Raw genomic sequence first — 15,020 nt, 5'->3', positions numbered from 1 at the left:
CTGAAGCCTTAAAACCGAGGGTGGGAAGAGATGACGACCTAAGGACATGGCGGGTGCCATGTGCTCAGTGTGCAGCCAGATATCTGGGTGTCGCTTGGGAGGTCCGGGCTCAGGCTGTGTGAGACAGGGCATTAGGGATCAGGGTAGGCTGTATAATTGGGGTGCAGTTGAGTGGCCTGCAGTTTGATCCTCATTTGAGGATTCTGGGTAGCCCCATAGGGCAACTTTTTTCATCTGAGGACAGGCAGAATGCTGCATTGTGTCTCCAAAATTCTCAAAGTGGAGGGCTTTTTGCCCAGGAGTGTGAGAATGAAAATCTGAGAGCACAAGCTAGTCTTAGGTTTTGGTGCAAGGGTAGGGCAGGCACACTCTGCAGAGCTGAATTGAAATCTCGTGCATCTGAAGTCAGGACGAGGATCAGACGTTGGATCACATTGGTGTTTCTGTCCATGATGGCCCCTTCATGAAGGGGGGGATGCATCAGGGGGACATTGAGGTTTTCCCATGATGGGTATTGTGAGATGCTCCAAACTGCAAGGATTCCTTCTGTGGTACAGTTGAGAACTGTTGGATGGCTCCAGGATGTCCCATAGGAAACGACTCCAGAGCAGTGTTCTAAGGATGGATGCCTGCGAAGAACAACTCACATTCCCATTTTTCTCCTAGCAAAAAGATATGTTCGATCTGCTGGGTCTGGGGGAGCAACCAAGGGGGCTGAGTCGAAATGGACTCTCCTATGGATGGGTCATCATGTGGGTTTTTGTCCATGGAGACCTTGGAATGGGGTGGTGGCACCGGGGCCCTGAAAGATTCTCCTAACTGGAGGTTTTGACACAGCTCCTAAGAGCACATTTAACATGTGGAGATGACATTTGTTCTGATCAGTGCCTCAAGAAACCCCACATGCTGGTATTGGAAACCAGGCCTCTGGGGAGAGATGATTGGAAACCAAAGCAATGGATCTGATTGGGGCATAGGGGCCTGTCGGGTCAATTTTCTTCTCTGGGGACATGTGCCTACGGTTCTGAGTGGAGATAGTTGTTCAACTTGTGGCAGACCATCCCTGTTTTTCCAGGGTGACCTACAACATTGGGATAGTTTTGGGGATTTTGGAGGTTCCTCTAATTTGTACAGTTGTGGCCAATGGAATGGGCAGAATTCCCTTGGAGCGGGGAGGTACAGTCCTGAGTTTTGGCTCCAGAGACCCCAGCCTGGAGGGTGTGTGGGGCCAGAGCTGTGGTGACAGAAGAAGACTGAAAACACAAACTCAGATTAGGTTTGGGGACGAAGGTATGGGAGGCTTGATCTACAGAGCATGAGGAGAACTCTTCGGGATATGAACAAAGAGCGAGTATGAGGCACTTGCTGAGGCTTTTGTCTGGATTTTGTATCAACGATGGCTGTGGAATGTCAGTGTGACCTCATGGGCCATGGACGTGTCTCCCTCTCTAAAAATTTGCCTGTATCCAAGAACTTGGGTTCATTCTGTGGGATGGGAAAAGCCCTTTCTGTTTTTATACCTCAGGTGTCCCACCAAAAGAGGGATTCCAGAACAGAGCTCTGGGGAGGGGCGACTGGACAAACTGAACTCTGGTTAAGATTGGGGGCCTAGGGGCATGGAAGCGCCATATGCAGGCTCTTGTTCCAGCCACTGAGAGGTCTTATTGAGGAAAGGGATTATGCTGAGGGTCACAGTTCATGTTTGTGCCAAAGTGGCACTGAAGCATGGGCGGGGCCTTATGGGCCACGATGCTTTATCCCACACTGATCCTTGGGCAATATGCCAACCACAACGTTTCTGGCCATGCGGAAGGCAGAGTACTAATATCTGCATCATGTTCACCCCTGGACAGTGATTGGAGATAAGGTCTAGGTTCTGATGCCAGATGACGACCTAAGGCCTTGGCGGGTCCGAGGTGCTCAGTGTGTGGCCAGCTGTCTAGGATTCAGTCAGGAGGTCCAGGCTCAGGCTGTGTCAGACTGGGCATTAGTGCCTAGGGTAGACTGTAAAATCGGGGTACAGTCGAGTAGTGTGCAAGTTGATCCACATTTGGCGTTTCTGGGTAGACCCAGATGGCAACATTTTCCTTCTGGAGGGCAGGCAGAGTGCTGCAGTGTGGCTCCAGAATCCCCAAACTGGACGTCTTGTGGGTCAGGAGTGTGAGGACAGAAGTCTGAGAATACAAGCTAGGCTTAGGTTGTGGGGAGAGGGCATGGCAGGCACACTCTGCAGAGGTGAATCGAGATCTCGTGCATCTGAAGTCAGGGCGAGGATCTGACGTTGACTCAGGTTGGAGTTTCCCTCCATGATGGCCCGTTCATGAAGGGGAGGATCTCACGAGGCCATGGAAGTATTCCCATGATGGGAGTTGTGAGATGCTCCAAACCACAAGGATTCCTTCTGTGGGACTGTTGAGAACTGTTGGATGGCTCCAAGACGTCCCAAACAGAACGATTCCAGAATAGGGATCTAAGGATGGATGTGTGGGCCGCCCATCTCACATTCCAATAACCTCCTAGCAACAAGGTACGTTCGATCTGCTGGCTGTGGGGAAGCCACTGAGTGGGCTGAGTTGAAATGGACTCTCCAGAGGATGGGTCATAATGTGGGTTTGTGTCTTTGGAGACCTTGGAATGGGGCCGTGACTATAGGGCCTTGATGGATTCTCCTAAGTGGAGGTTTTGACACAGCTCTGAAGAGCAAGTTTCCCATTTGGAGAGGACATTTTTTCTGATTGGTACCTCAGGAAATCCCCATATGCTGGTATGGGAAACCAGGCTTCTGTGGAGAGATGCCTGGAAACCAAAGCAATGAATCCGATTAGGGCCTAAGGGCATGTCCAGTTCAGTCTTCTCTGGGGACATCTGTCTACTGGTCTGAGTGGAGGTAGTTGCTAAGCTTGTGTCAGATTGCCCCTGTTTGTCCCGGGCAGCCCACAGTATTGGGATGGCCTCGGAGTCTTTGGAGGCTTCTCCTAATCTGTAGTGTTGGGGCCAATACAATGGGCAGAATTTCCTTGGAGAGGGCAGGCACAGACCTGGAGTGTGGCTCCAGGTGCTCCATCCTGGAGGGTGTGCGGGCAAGGGCTGTGGGGACAGAAGTCTGAAAACACAAACTCGGCTTAAGTTTGGTGACGTAGGTATGGTGGGCACGATCTACAGACGGTGAGGAGAACCCTTCGTGATATGAACAAAGAGCGAATGTGAGGCAATTCCCCAGCTTTTGTCTCTGGATTTTGTGTCAACGATAGCCATTGAATGTTGAGGTGGCTGCATTGGCCATGTACCTGTATCCCTCTCTGGCTATTTGGTCCGATTCCAAGAGTTAGTTGTCATTCTTTAGGATGGGAGGAGTCCTTTCTGTTTTTTTACCTCAAGTGCCCCACCAAAAGACGGATTCCAGAGCAGAGCCCTTGGGATGGGTGACTGGAACCTCCTACCACTGCTTTAGAATGGGGGCCTAGGGGCATGGCAAGCCCCATATGCTGGCTCCTGGTCCAGCTACTGAGAGGCCTTAATTGAGGACAGGGCTCACGCTGAGTGTCACAGTGTGAGTTTGTGCCCAACCTGGCCCTCAAGCGTAAGTGGGGCCTCATGGGCCATGCTGGTTTCTCCTAATCTGAACTTTCAACAACATGCTAACCACATGGATTCTTGCCATGAGTAAGGAGGAGTTCTGATTTCTGCATCATGTTAAACCCTGGGCAGTGATTGGAGATAAGGTCTAGGTTCTGAAACCTGAAAACCGAGGTTGGGAAGAGATGAAAATATAAGTCCATGGTTGGGACCGATGTGCTCAGTGTGTGGTCAGCTTTCTGGGTGTCAGTCGGGAGGTAAAGATACAGGTTTTGTCAGACAGGGCATTATTGCCCAACGTAGACTGTATAATTGGGGTTCAGTCAAGTGGAGTGTAAGTTGATGCTCATCTGGGGTTTCTGGGTAGCCCCATAGGGCAACGTTTTTCTTCTGGGGGACAAGCAGAATACTGCATTGTGGCTCTGGAATTCCCAAACTGGAGGGCTTGAGGGCCAGGATTGTGAGGACAGAAGTTTGAGAACACAAGTTAGGCTTAGGTTTCGGGGCAAAGGCACAGCAGGCACACTCTGCAGAGCTGAATCCAGATCTCGTGCATCTGAACTCAGGGCGTGGATCAGTCTTTGGCTCAGGTTGGAGTTTTGTACATGATGGCCTCTTCATGAAGAGGAGAACTCTCTTCTCTCAAGATTCCATGTATGTATTCCCACGATGGGAGTTGTGAGATGCTACAAACATCAAGGATTCCTTCTGTAGGACCCTCGAGAACTGTTGGATGCCTTCCGGAGGTCCCATATGGAACGACTCCAGAGCAGGATTCTAAGGATGGATGTGTGGTATGCCTGCCTCACATTCCAATTATTTCCTAGCGACAAGGCAGGTTTGATCTGCTGGCTCTGGGGGAGCAACCGAGGGGGGTGAGTTGAAATGGACTCTCCTGAGGATGGGTCATATTGTGAGTTTGTGTCCATTGAGACCTTGGAATGGGGCGGTGGATCTGGGGCCCTGAAGGAATTTCCCAACCAGAGGTTTTGACAGAGCTCCAAAGATTATGTTTCCAATGTGGAGACGAGATTTGTTCTGATGGGTGCCTCTGGAAACCCCCATATGCTGGTATTGGAAACCAGGCCTCTGAGGAGAGATGCCTGGAAACCAAAGCAATGGATCTGATTAGGGCCTAGGGCCCTGTCCGGTTCAATCTTCTCTCTGGACATCTGTCTCCGGGTTTGTGTGGAGCTAGCTGTTCAGCTGGTGTCAGATCGGACCTGTTTGTCCCGGGTGGCCTAAACTATTGGGATGGCCCTGGGGACTTTGGAGGTTTCTCCAAATTTGTACGGTTGTGGCCAATGGAGTGGGAAGAATTCCCTTTGAGAGGGCAGGGACAGTCCTGAGGTGTGGCTCGAGGGGCCCCAGCAAGGAGGGTGTGTGGGCCCTCAGACAGAAGTCTGAAAACAGCAACTCAGCTTAGGTTTGGGGACTTAGGTATGGCAGGCCCAATCTACAGATCATGAGAACTCTTCGGGATATGAAGAAATGATGAGTGTGAGGCACTTGCTCAGGTATTTTTCTGGATTTTCTGTCAATGGTGGCTGTGGAATGTCGGGGTGGCACCAATCAGAACAAATTAGGAGAAACGTCCAACATCCCCAAAGCTATCCTTTTTTTTTTAAACATTTTTTTAAAGATTTTTATTTATTTATTTGAAAGAGAGAGACCACAGTAGACAGAGAGGCAGTCAGAGAGAGAGAGAGGGAAGCAGGCTCCTTGCTGAGCAGAAAGCCCGATGCGGGACTCGATCCCAGGAACCTGAGATCATGACCTGAGCCGAAGGCAGCGGCTTAACCCACTGAGCCACCCAGGCGCCCCCCCCAAGGCTTTCCTAAGAGTGTAGGCTGCCCGGGACAAACAGGGGCTATCTGCCACCAACTGAGAAACTACCTCCACTCAGACCCGGAGACACATGTCCCCAGAGAAGAAGATTGAACTTGACAGGCCCCTAGGACCTCTTCAGATCTATTGCTTTTTTTTTCCAGGCATCTCTCCTCAGAGGCCTAGTTTCCAATACCCACATATGGGGCTTTACTGAGGCACCCATAACAAACCTCGTCACCATATGGGAAACTTGCACGTGGGAGCTGTGTCAAAACCTCTGGTTAGTAGAAAACTTCAGGACCCTGGTGCCACGTCCCCATTCCAAAGCCCCCATGGACAAAAGCCCACATTATGACCCATGCGAAGGAGAGTCCATTTCAGCTCAGCCCCCTTGGTTGCTCCCCCAGGGCCACAAGATCGAACTTGTATTATCGCAAGGAGACCACTGGAATGCTAGGCAGGCAGCACAGGCATCCATTATTAGACCCCTGCTCTGAAGTCATCACTATGGGATTTCCTGGAGCCATCCAACAGGTCTCAATTGTCCCGCAGAAGGAATCCTTGGAGTTTGGAGAATCTCACAGATCCCATCGTTGGAAAACCTCCATGGCCTCGGGATGCCTCGCCCCCTTCATGAAGGGGCCATCATGGACAGAAACTCCAACCTGAGCCAATGTCTGATCCTTGCCATGACGTCAGATGCACGAGATCTTTATTCAACTCTGCAGAGTGTGCCTGCCGTGCCCTCGCCGTGAAACCTAGGCCTAGCTTGTGTTCTCAGACTTCCGTCCTCACACTCTTGGCCCACAAACTCTCAGGATGGCAATTCCAGAGCCACAATGCAGCAGTATGCCTGTGCTCCAGGAGATAAATATTGCCCTATGGGACTACCAGAAACCCCAAATGAGGATCAACCTGCACGCCACTCGACAGTACCCCAATTATACAGTCCAGCTGAGCACTAATGCCCTGTCTGACACAGCCTGAACCCGGGCCTCCCAAACGACACCCAGACATCTGAATGCACACTGAGCACATTGGACCCGCCATGGCCTTAGGTCGACATCTCTTCCCAACCTAGCTTTTCAGGGTTCAGAACCTAGACCTTAACTCCAATCAAGGCCCAGTGGCGAACATGATGCAGAAATCAGAACTCCTCCTACCCCATGGCAAGAATCCTAGTGGTTGGCATATTTTCCAACAATCAATGTAGGAGAAACCAGCATGGCCTGTGAGGCCCTAGCAATGCTTGAGAGCTGCATTGGGCACAAACACACATTGTGACCCTCAGCATGAGTCTTGTCCTCAAGTAAGGCCTGTCAGTGGCTGGACCAAGAGCCCGCATATGGGGCTTGCATGCCCCTAGGCCCCCATTCTTAATCAGAGGTCGGGTTGTCAATTCGCCCCTTGCCAGGGCTATGCTCTGGAATCCCTCTTTTGGTGGGACACCTGAGGTAAGAAAAAAGAATGGGCTCCTCCCATTCCAGAGAATCACCCCAAACTCCTGGTATCAGACATATCCCCAAGATGGAGAATCATCAATGGCCCATGAGGACACCTTGACTTTCCATAGGAATCAGTTACACAAAATTCTGAGACAAAAGCCTGAGCAAGCGCCTCACTCTTGCCCTTTGTTCATATCCCAAAGAGTTCTCACGGTCTATAGATTCAGCCTGCCATACCTACGTCTACAAACTTAAGTCAAGTTTGTGTTTTCAGACAACTGTCCCCACAGCCTTGGACCACACACTCTAAAGGCTCAGGCCCCTGGAGCCAAACATGAGGAGTGTACCTGCCCTCTCCAAGGGAATTCTGACCATTCCATCGGCCACAACCCTAAAAGTTGGACAAACCTACAAAGTCCCCAAGGCCATCCCAATAGTGGTGGCTACCCAGGACAAACAGGGGCAATATGAGCCCATCTGAGAACCTGCCTACACTCAGACCCATAGAAAGATGTCCCAAGAGGTAAGTTGGAACGAACTGGCCCCTAGGCCCTAATTGGATCCATTGCTTTGGTTTGCAGGCAACTCTCCTCAGAGGCCTGGGTTCCAATACCAGCATATGGCTATTTCTTGAGGCACCCATCAGACCAAATCTCGTCTCCACATGGGAAACTTGTGCATTGGAGCTGTGTCAAAGCCTCTGGTTAGGAGAACCCTGCAGTGCCCCGGTTCCACAGCCTCATTCCAAGGTCTCCATGAACATAAAACCACATTAAGACCCATGCACAGGAGAGTCCATTTCAACTCACACACTGTGTTGCTCCCAAAGATTCAGGAGATCGAAACTGTCTTGTAGCTAGGAGACCATTGGAATGATAGGAGGGATGCCCCGCCATCCATCCTTAGAACACTGCTCAGAATCACTCTGCATGGGAATTCCTGGAGCCAAGCAACAGGTCTCAATGGTCCCGCAGAAGAATCTTTGCAGTTTGGAGCATTTCCCAACTCCCATTAGTGGACAACCACCATGGCCACGTGATTCCTCCCCCTGCCATCATGAAGGGTCCATCAGGGACAGAAAATCCAACCTGAGCGATTGTCTGAACCTTGCCCTGACTTCAGATGCACGAGATCTCAATTCTGCTCTGAGAGTGGGCCTGACGTGCCCTCACCCAGAAACCTAAGCCTAGCTTGTGTTCTCAGATTTCTGTCCTCACACTCCTGGCCCACAAGCCCTCCAGGTTGGCAATTCCAGAACTACAATGCAGCACCCTGCCTGCCCTCCAGAAGAAAAACATTGCCCTCTGGGGCTACCCAGAAACCCCAAATGAGGATCAACCAGCACGCCACTTGACTGTACCCCAATTATACAGGCTGCCCTGGGCACTAATGCCCTTTCTGACACAGACTGAGCCTAGACCTCCCGACCCACAGCCAGCCAGCTGGTGGCACACTGAGCACATTGGACGCACCATGGCCTTAGGTCATCATCTCTTCCCAACCTCGGTTTCCAGGCTTCAGAACCTAGACCTTATCTCCAGTCACTGCCCAGGGTTGAACATGATGCAGAAATCAGAAATCCTCCTTACTTATGGCAGGAATCCATGTGGTGGCATGTTGTCCAACGTTCAGTGTAGGAGAAAGCAGTGTGCACCATGAGCCCCTGCCCATGCTTGCACACCACAAGGGCATAAACACACATTGTGACCCTCAACGAGAATTCTGTCCTCAAGGAAGGCCTCTCAGTGGAAGGTATACTAGGCATGCCATGACCCTAGGTTCCAATTTTTAACCAGTTTTCTGGTTGTCCAGTCGCCCTTCCCCAGGGCTCTGTTATTGAATCCCTCTTTGGTGGACACATGAGATAATAAAACTGATAGGACTCCTCCCCTCCCAAAGATTGACGAAACAAAACTGGGATCAGGCAAAATCCTCAGAAAGGAAGACTCGTCCATAGCCCATGAGGCCTCCCCAACATGCCATGGTCATGGTTGACACTAACCCAGAGACAAAAGCCTGAGCAAGAACCTCACGCTCGCCGTTTCTTCATATCCCAAAGAGTTCTCCTCACGGTCTGTAGATCAGGCCTGCCATACCTACGTCCCCAAAATTAAGCTGAGTTTGTGTTTTCAGACATCTATCCCCCCAGTCCAGGCATACACACCCTCCAGGCTGGGGCCCCTGGAGCCACACATCAGATTGGTGCCTACCCAATCCACTGGAATTCTCCCATTCCATTGTCCATAATCGTACAAATTAGGAGAAACCTCCAAAGTCCCCGCGGCCATCTCAATAGTGTAGGCCGCCCAGACAAAGAGGAGAGGTCTGACACCAGCTGAGTAACTACCTCCAGTCATACCATAGACAGATGTCGCGAGAGAAGATTAAACAGGGCAGGCACCGAGGCCCTAATCGGATCCATTGCTCTGGTTTCCAGGTATCTCTCCTCAAGTCCTGGTTTGCAATACCAGCTTATGGAGTTTTCCTGAGGCACCAAATAGAAGAAATCTTGTCTCCACATGGGAATCTTGCTCTTTGGAGCTGTCTCAAAAATCTCCGGTTAGGAGACTCTTTCAGGTCCCCGGTACCACCGCTCCATTCCAAGTCCTCCATGGACACAAACCCACATTAAGACCCATCTGCGGGAGAGTCCATTTCAACTCGGCCCCCTTGGTTGTTCCCCCAGAGCCAGCAGATCAAACCTGTCTTGTCGCTAGGAGACAACTAGAATGCAAGGCGGACTGCCCAGACCCGCCTTAGAACCCATAGAATCCATCCTTAGAGCCCTGTTGTGGCGTCGTTCCATATGAGGCATCCTGGAGCCATCCAACAGGTCTCAAATGTCCAGCATAAGGAATCCTTGCATTTTGGCGTATCTCACAACTCCCAACGTGGAAAAACGTCGATGGCTTTGTGACGCACCCCCCCCCCTTTATGAAGGGGAAATCATGCACAGGAACTCTAAACTGAGCCAAAGCCTGATACTCGCCCTGACTTCAGATGCACAAGATCTCAATTCAGCTCTGCAGAGTGTGCCTGCCTTGCCCTCGCCCTGAAACCTAAGATTACCTTGTGTTCTCAGACTTCCATCCTCACCCTCCTGGCCCCCAAATCCTCAAGTCTGGCAATTCCAGACCCACAATGAAGCACTCTGCCTGCCCTCCAGAAGAAAAATATTGCCCAGTCGAGCTTCCCAGACACCCATAATGAGGATAGAACTACACGATACTCTACAGTACCCAAATTATATATTCTAACCTGGGCACTAATACACTGTCTGACACAACCTGTGCCCAGACCTCCTGACCAACACCCATCCAGCTGACCGCACACTGGGTACATCGGACCCGCCATGGCCTTTTCTTGTCATCTCTTCCCAACCTAGCTTTCAGGCTTCAAAACTTAGACCTTACCTCCAAAGCCTGTCAAGGGGTGAAGGTGATGCAGAAATCAGAACTGCTCCTTCCTTATGGCAAGAAACCTTGTGGTTGGCATGTTGTCCAGCGTTCAGTGTAGAAGAAACCTGCGTCCACCAAGAGGCCCCTCTCATGCTTGAGAGCTGTGAGGGCATAAACACACATAGTGACCCTAGTGTGAGTCCTGTCCTCTAGTAAGTCCTCTCAGTGGCTGGACCAGTAGACGTCATAATGGGTTTGCCATGGACCTAGGCCCCACATTTAACCAGATTTCTGGTTGTCCAGTCGCCCTTCCCCAGGGCTCTGTTCTGCAATCCCTCTTTTGGTGGGACACCTGAGGTAAAAAAAAAAAAAAAAACAAAAAACAAAAAAAAGACTCCTCCCATCCCACAGAATGACCCCAGTCTCTTGGGATCGGGTCCAATCCCCAGAGAGGAAGACTCATCCATTGCCCATGAGGTCCTCTGGGCATTCCACAGCCATCGGTGACACAAATTTCAGAGACAAAAGCCTGAGCAAGCTCCTCACTCTCGCCCTATGTTCATATCCCAAAGAGTTCTCATGGTCTGTAGATTCGGCCTGCCATACCTACAACCCGAAATGTAACCCAAGTTTGCGTTCTCAGACAACTGTCCCCACAGCACTGGCCCACACACCCTACAGACTCAGGCCCCTGGAGCCAAACATGAGGCCTGTACCTCCCCTCTCCAAGGGAATTCTGCCCATTCCATCGGCCACAACCCTAAAAGTAGGACAAACTTCCAAATTCCCCAAGGCCATCCCAGTAGTGGTGGCTGCCCAGGACAAACAGGGGCAATCTGAGCCCATCTGAACACCTGCCTGCATTCAGACCCGTAGACAAATGTCCCCAGAGGTAAGTTGGAACGAACTGGCCTCTAGGCTTTAAACGGATCCATTGCTTTGGTTTGCAGGCATCTCTCCTCAGAGGCCTGGGTTCCAAAACCAGGATATGGCTATTTCTTGAGGCACCCATCAGAACAAATCTCATCTCCACATGGCAAACTCGTGCATTGGAGCTGTGTCAAAGCCTCTGGTTAGGAGAACCCTTAAGGGGCTCGGCTCCACCGTCTCATTCCAAGGTGTCCATGGACACAAACACACATTAGGACCCATCTGCAGGAGAGTCCATTTCACCTCACCCCCTCGGTTACTCCCCCAGATCCATGAGATCTAAACTGTCTTGTATCTAGGAGACCATTGGAATGACAGGCGGGCTGCCCCGCCATCCATCCTTAGAACCCCCCTCAGAATCATTCTGCATGGGAATTCCTGAAGCCAACCCACAGGACTCAATGGTCCCGCAGAAGAATCATTGCGGTTTGGAGCATCCCACAACTCCCATTGTAGGAAAACCTCCATGGCCTCGTGATTCCTGCCCCCGCCATCATGAAGCGTCCATCAGGGACAGAAACTCCAACCTGAGCGATTGTCTGTTCCTTGCCCTGACTTCAGGTGCACGAGATCTTGATTCTGCTCTACAGAGTGTGCCTGCCGTGCCCTCACCCAGAAACCTAAGCCTAGCTTGTGTTCTCAGATTTCCGTCCTCACACTCCTGGCCCACAAGCCCTCCAGGTTGGCAATTCCAGAACTACAATGCAGCACCCTGCCTGCCCTCCAGAAGAAAAACATTGCCCTCTGGGGCTACCCAGAAACCCCAAATGAGGATCAACCAGCACGCCACTTGACTGTACCCCAATTATACAGGCTGCCCTGGGCACTAATGCCCTTTCTGACACAGACTGAGCCTAGACCTCCCGACCCACAGCCAGCCAGCTGGTGGCACACTGAGCACATTGGTCGCACCATGGCTTTAGGTCATCATCTCTTCCCAACCTCGAATTTCAGGCTTCAGAACCTAGATCTTATCGCCTGTCACTGCTCAGGGGTGAATGAGATGCAGAAATCAGAACTACTACTTCCCCATGGCAATAATACATGTGGTTGCAATGTGGTCCAACGTTCAGTGTAGGAGAAAGCAGTGTGCACCATGAGCCCCTGCCCATGCTTGCACACCACGAGGGCATAAACACACATTGTGACCCTCAACGTGAATTCTGTCCTCAAGAAAGGCCTCTCAGTTGCTGGACCATTAGAAGGCATATTGGGCTTGCCATGGCCCTAGATTCCAATTTTTAACCAGTTTTCTGGTTGTCCAGTCGCCCTTCCCCAGAGCTCTGCTCAGGAATCCCTCTTCTGGTGGACACCTGAGGTAACAAAACTGATAGGACTCCTCCCATCCCACAGATTGACCCAAAACAACTGGATCGGGCCAAATCCTCAGAGAGGAAGACTCGTCTATGGCCCGTGATGCCTCCCCAACATTCTATGGCCATCATTGACACTAAATCCAGAGACAAAAGCCTGAGCAAGTGCGTCACACTCGCCTTTCTTCATATCACAAAGAGTTCTCCTCATGGTCTGTTGTTCGGGCATTCCCTAACTACGTTCCCAATCCAAAGCTGAGTTTGTGTTTTCGGACACCTGTCCCCACAGTCCTGGCCCACAAACCCTCCAGGCTGGGGCCCCTGGAGCCACACATCAAGTCTGGGCCCACCCACTCCACGGGAATTCTGCCCATTTCATTGTCCACTGTCGTACAAATTAGGAGAAACCTCCAAAGTCCCCGCGGCCATCTCAATAGTGTAGGCCACCCAGACAAAGAAGGGAGGTCTGACACCAGCTGAGTAACTACCTCCAGTCATACCATAGACAGATGTCGCCAGAGAAGAAGATTGAACAGGACAGGCACCGAGGACCTAATCAGATCCATTGCTCTGGTTTCCAGGTATCTCTCCTCAAAGGCCTGGTTTCCAATACCAGCACATGGGGGTTTCCTGAGGCAACAATTAGAACAAATCTTCTCTCTACATGGGAATTTTGCTCTTTGGAGCTGTCTCAAAAATCTCCAGTTAGGAGACTACTTCAGGTCCCCAGTGCCACCGCTCCATTCCAAGTTCTCCATGGACACAAACCCACATTAAGACCCATCTGCGGGAGAGTCCATTTCAACTCAGCCCCCTTGGTTGTTCCCCCAGAACCAGCAGATCGAACCTGTCTTGTCGCTGGGAGACAACTAGAATGCAAGGCGGACTGCCCGGACCCGCCTTAGAATCCTTAGAATCCATCCTTAGAGCCCTGTTGTGGCGCCGTTCCACATGGGGCATCCTGGAGCCATCCAACAGGTCTCAAATGTCCAGCATAAGGAATCCTTGCATTTTGGCGTATCTCACAACTCCGAACGTGGGAAAACGTCGATGGCTTTGTGATGCACCCCCCTTTATGAAGGGGAAATCGTGGACAGGAACTCCAAACTGAGCCAACGTCTGATACTCGCCCTGACTTCAGATGCACAAGATCTCAATTCAGCTCTGCAGAGTGTGCCTGCCTTGCCCTCGCCCTGAAATCTAAGTTTACCTTGTGTTCTCAGACTTCCATCCTCATTCTCCTGGCCCCCAAACCCTCAAGTTTGGCAATTCCAGACCCACAATGAAGCACTCTGCCTGCCCTCCAGAAGAAAAAATGTTGCCCATTCGAGCTTCCCAGACACCCTTAATGAGGATAGACGTACACGGCACTCTACTGTACCCAAATTATATATTCTAACCTGGGCACTAATACACTGTCTGACACAGCCTGTGCCCAGACCTCCTGACCAACACCCATCCAGCTGACCGCACACTGGGTACATCGGACCCGCCATGGCCTTTTCTTGTCATCTCTTCCCAACTTAGGTTTTCAGGCTTCAAAACTTAGACCCTACCTCCAAAGCCTGTCAAGGGGTGAAGGTGATGCAAAAATCAGAACTGCTCCTTCCTTATGGCAAGAAACCTTGTGGTTGGCATGTTGTCCAGCGTTCAGTGTAGGAGAAACCTGCGTCCACCATGAGGTCCCGCCCATGCTTGAGTGCTGCAAGGGCATAAACACGCATTGTGACCCTAGTGTGAGTCCTGTCCTCTAGTAAGTCCTCTCAGTGGCTGGACCATTAGACGTCATAATGGGTTTGCCATGGACCTAGGCCCCCAATTTTTTTTTTTTTTAATTTTGCACCAGTGTACTTTTTTTTCCAATTTATTTATTTTCAGAAAAACAGTATTCATTATTTTTTCACCATACCCAGTGCTCCATGCAAGCTCTGCCCTCTATAATACCCACCACCTGGAACCCCAACCTCCCACCCCCCCGCCACTTCAAACCCCTCAGATTGTTTTTCAGAGTCCATAGTCTCTCATGGTTCATCTCCCCTTCCAAATTACCCAAAAGCACATACCCTCCCCAATGTCCATAACCCTACCCCCCTTCTCCCAACCCCCCTCCCCCCAGCAACCCACAGTTTGTTTCGTGAGATAAAGAGTCACTTATGGTTTGTCTCCCTCCCTATCCCATCTTGTTTCATGGATTCTTCTCCTACCCACTTAAGCCCCCATGTTGCATCACCACTCCCTCATATCAGGGAGATCATATGATAGTTGTCTTTCTCCGTTTGACTTATTTCGCTAAGCATGATACGCTCTAGTTCCATCCATGTTGTCGTAAATGGCAAGATTTTGTTTCTTTTGATGGCTGCATAGTATTCCATTGTGTATATATACCACATCCTCTTGATCCATTCATCTGTTGATGGACATCTAGGTTCTTTCCATAGTTTGGCTATTGTGGACATTGCTGCTATAAACATTCGGGTGCACGTGCCCCTTTGGATCACTACGTTTGTATCTTTAGGGTAAATTCCCAG

The sequence above is a fragment of the Neovison vison genome, chromosome 4 (genome assembly GCF_020171115.1).
Source record: "Neovison vison isolate M4711 chromosome 4, ASM_NN_V1, whole genome shotgun sequence".
In the NCBI taxonomy this organism is placed as follows: domain Eukaryota; kingdom Metazoa; phylum Chordata; class Mammalia; order Carnivora; family Mustelidae; genus Neogale; species Neogale vison.
The sequence above is the reverse complement of the archived record's forward strand: the minus strand, read 5'-3'. Positions refer to the sequence as shown.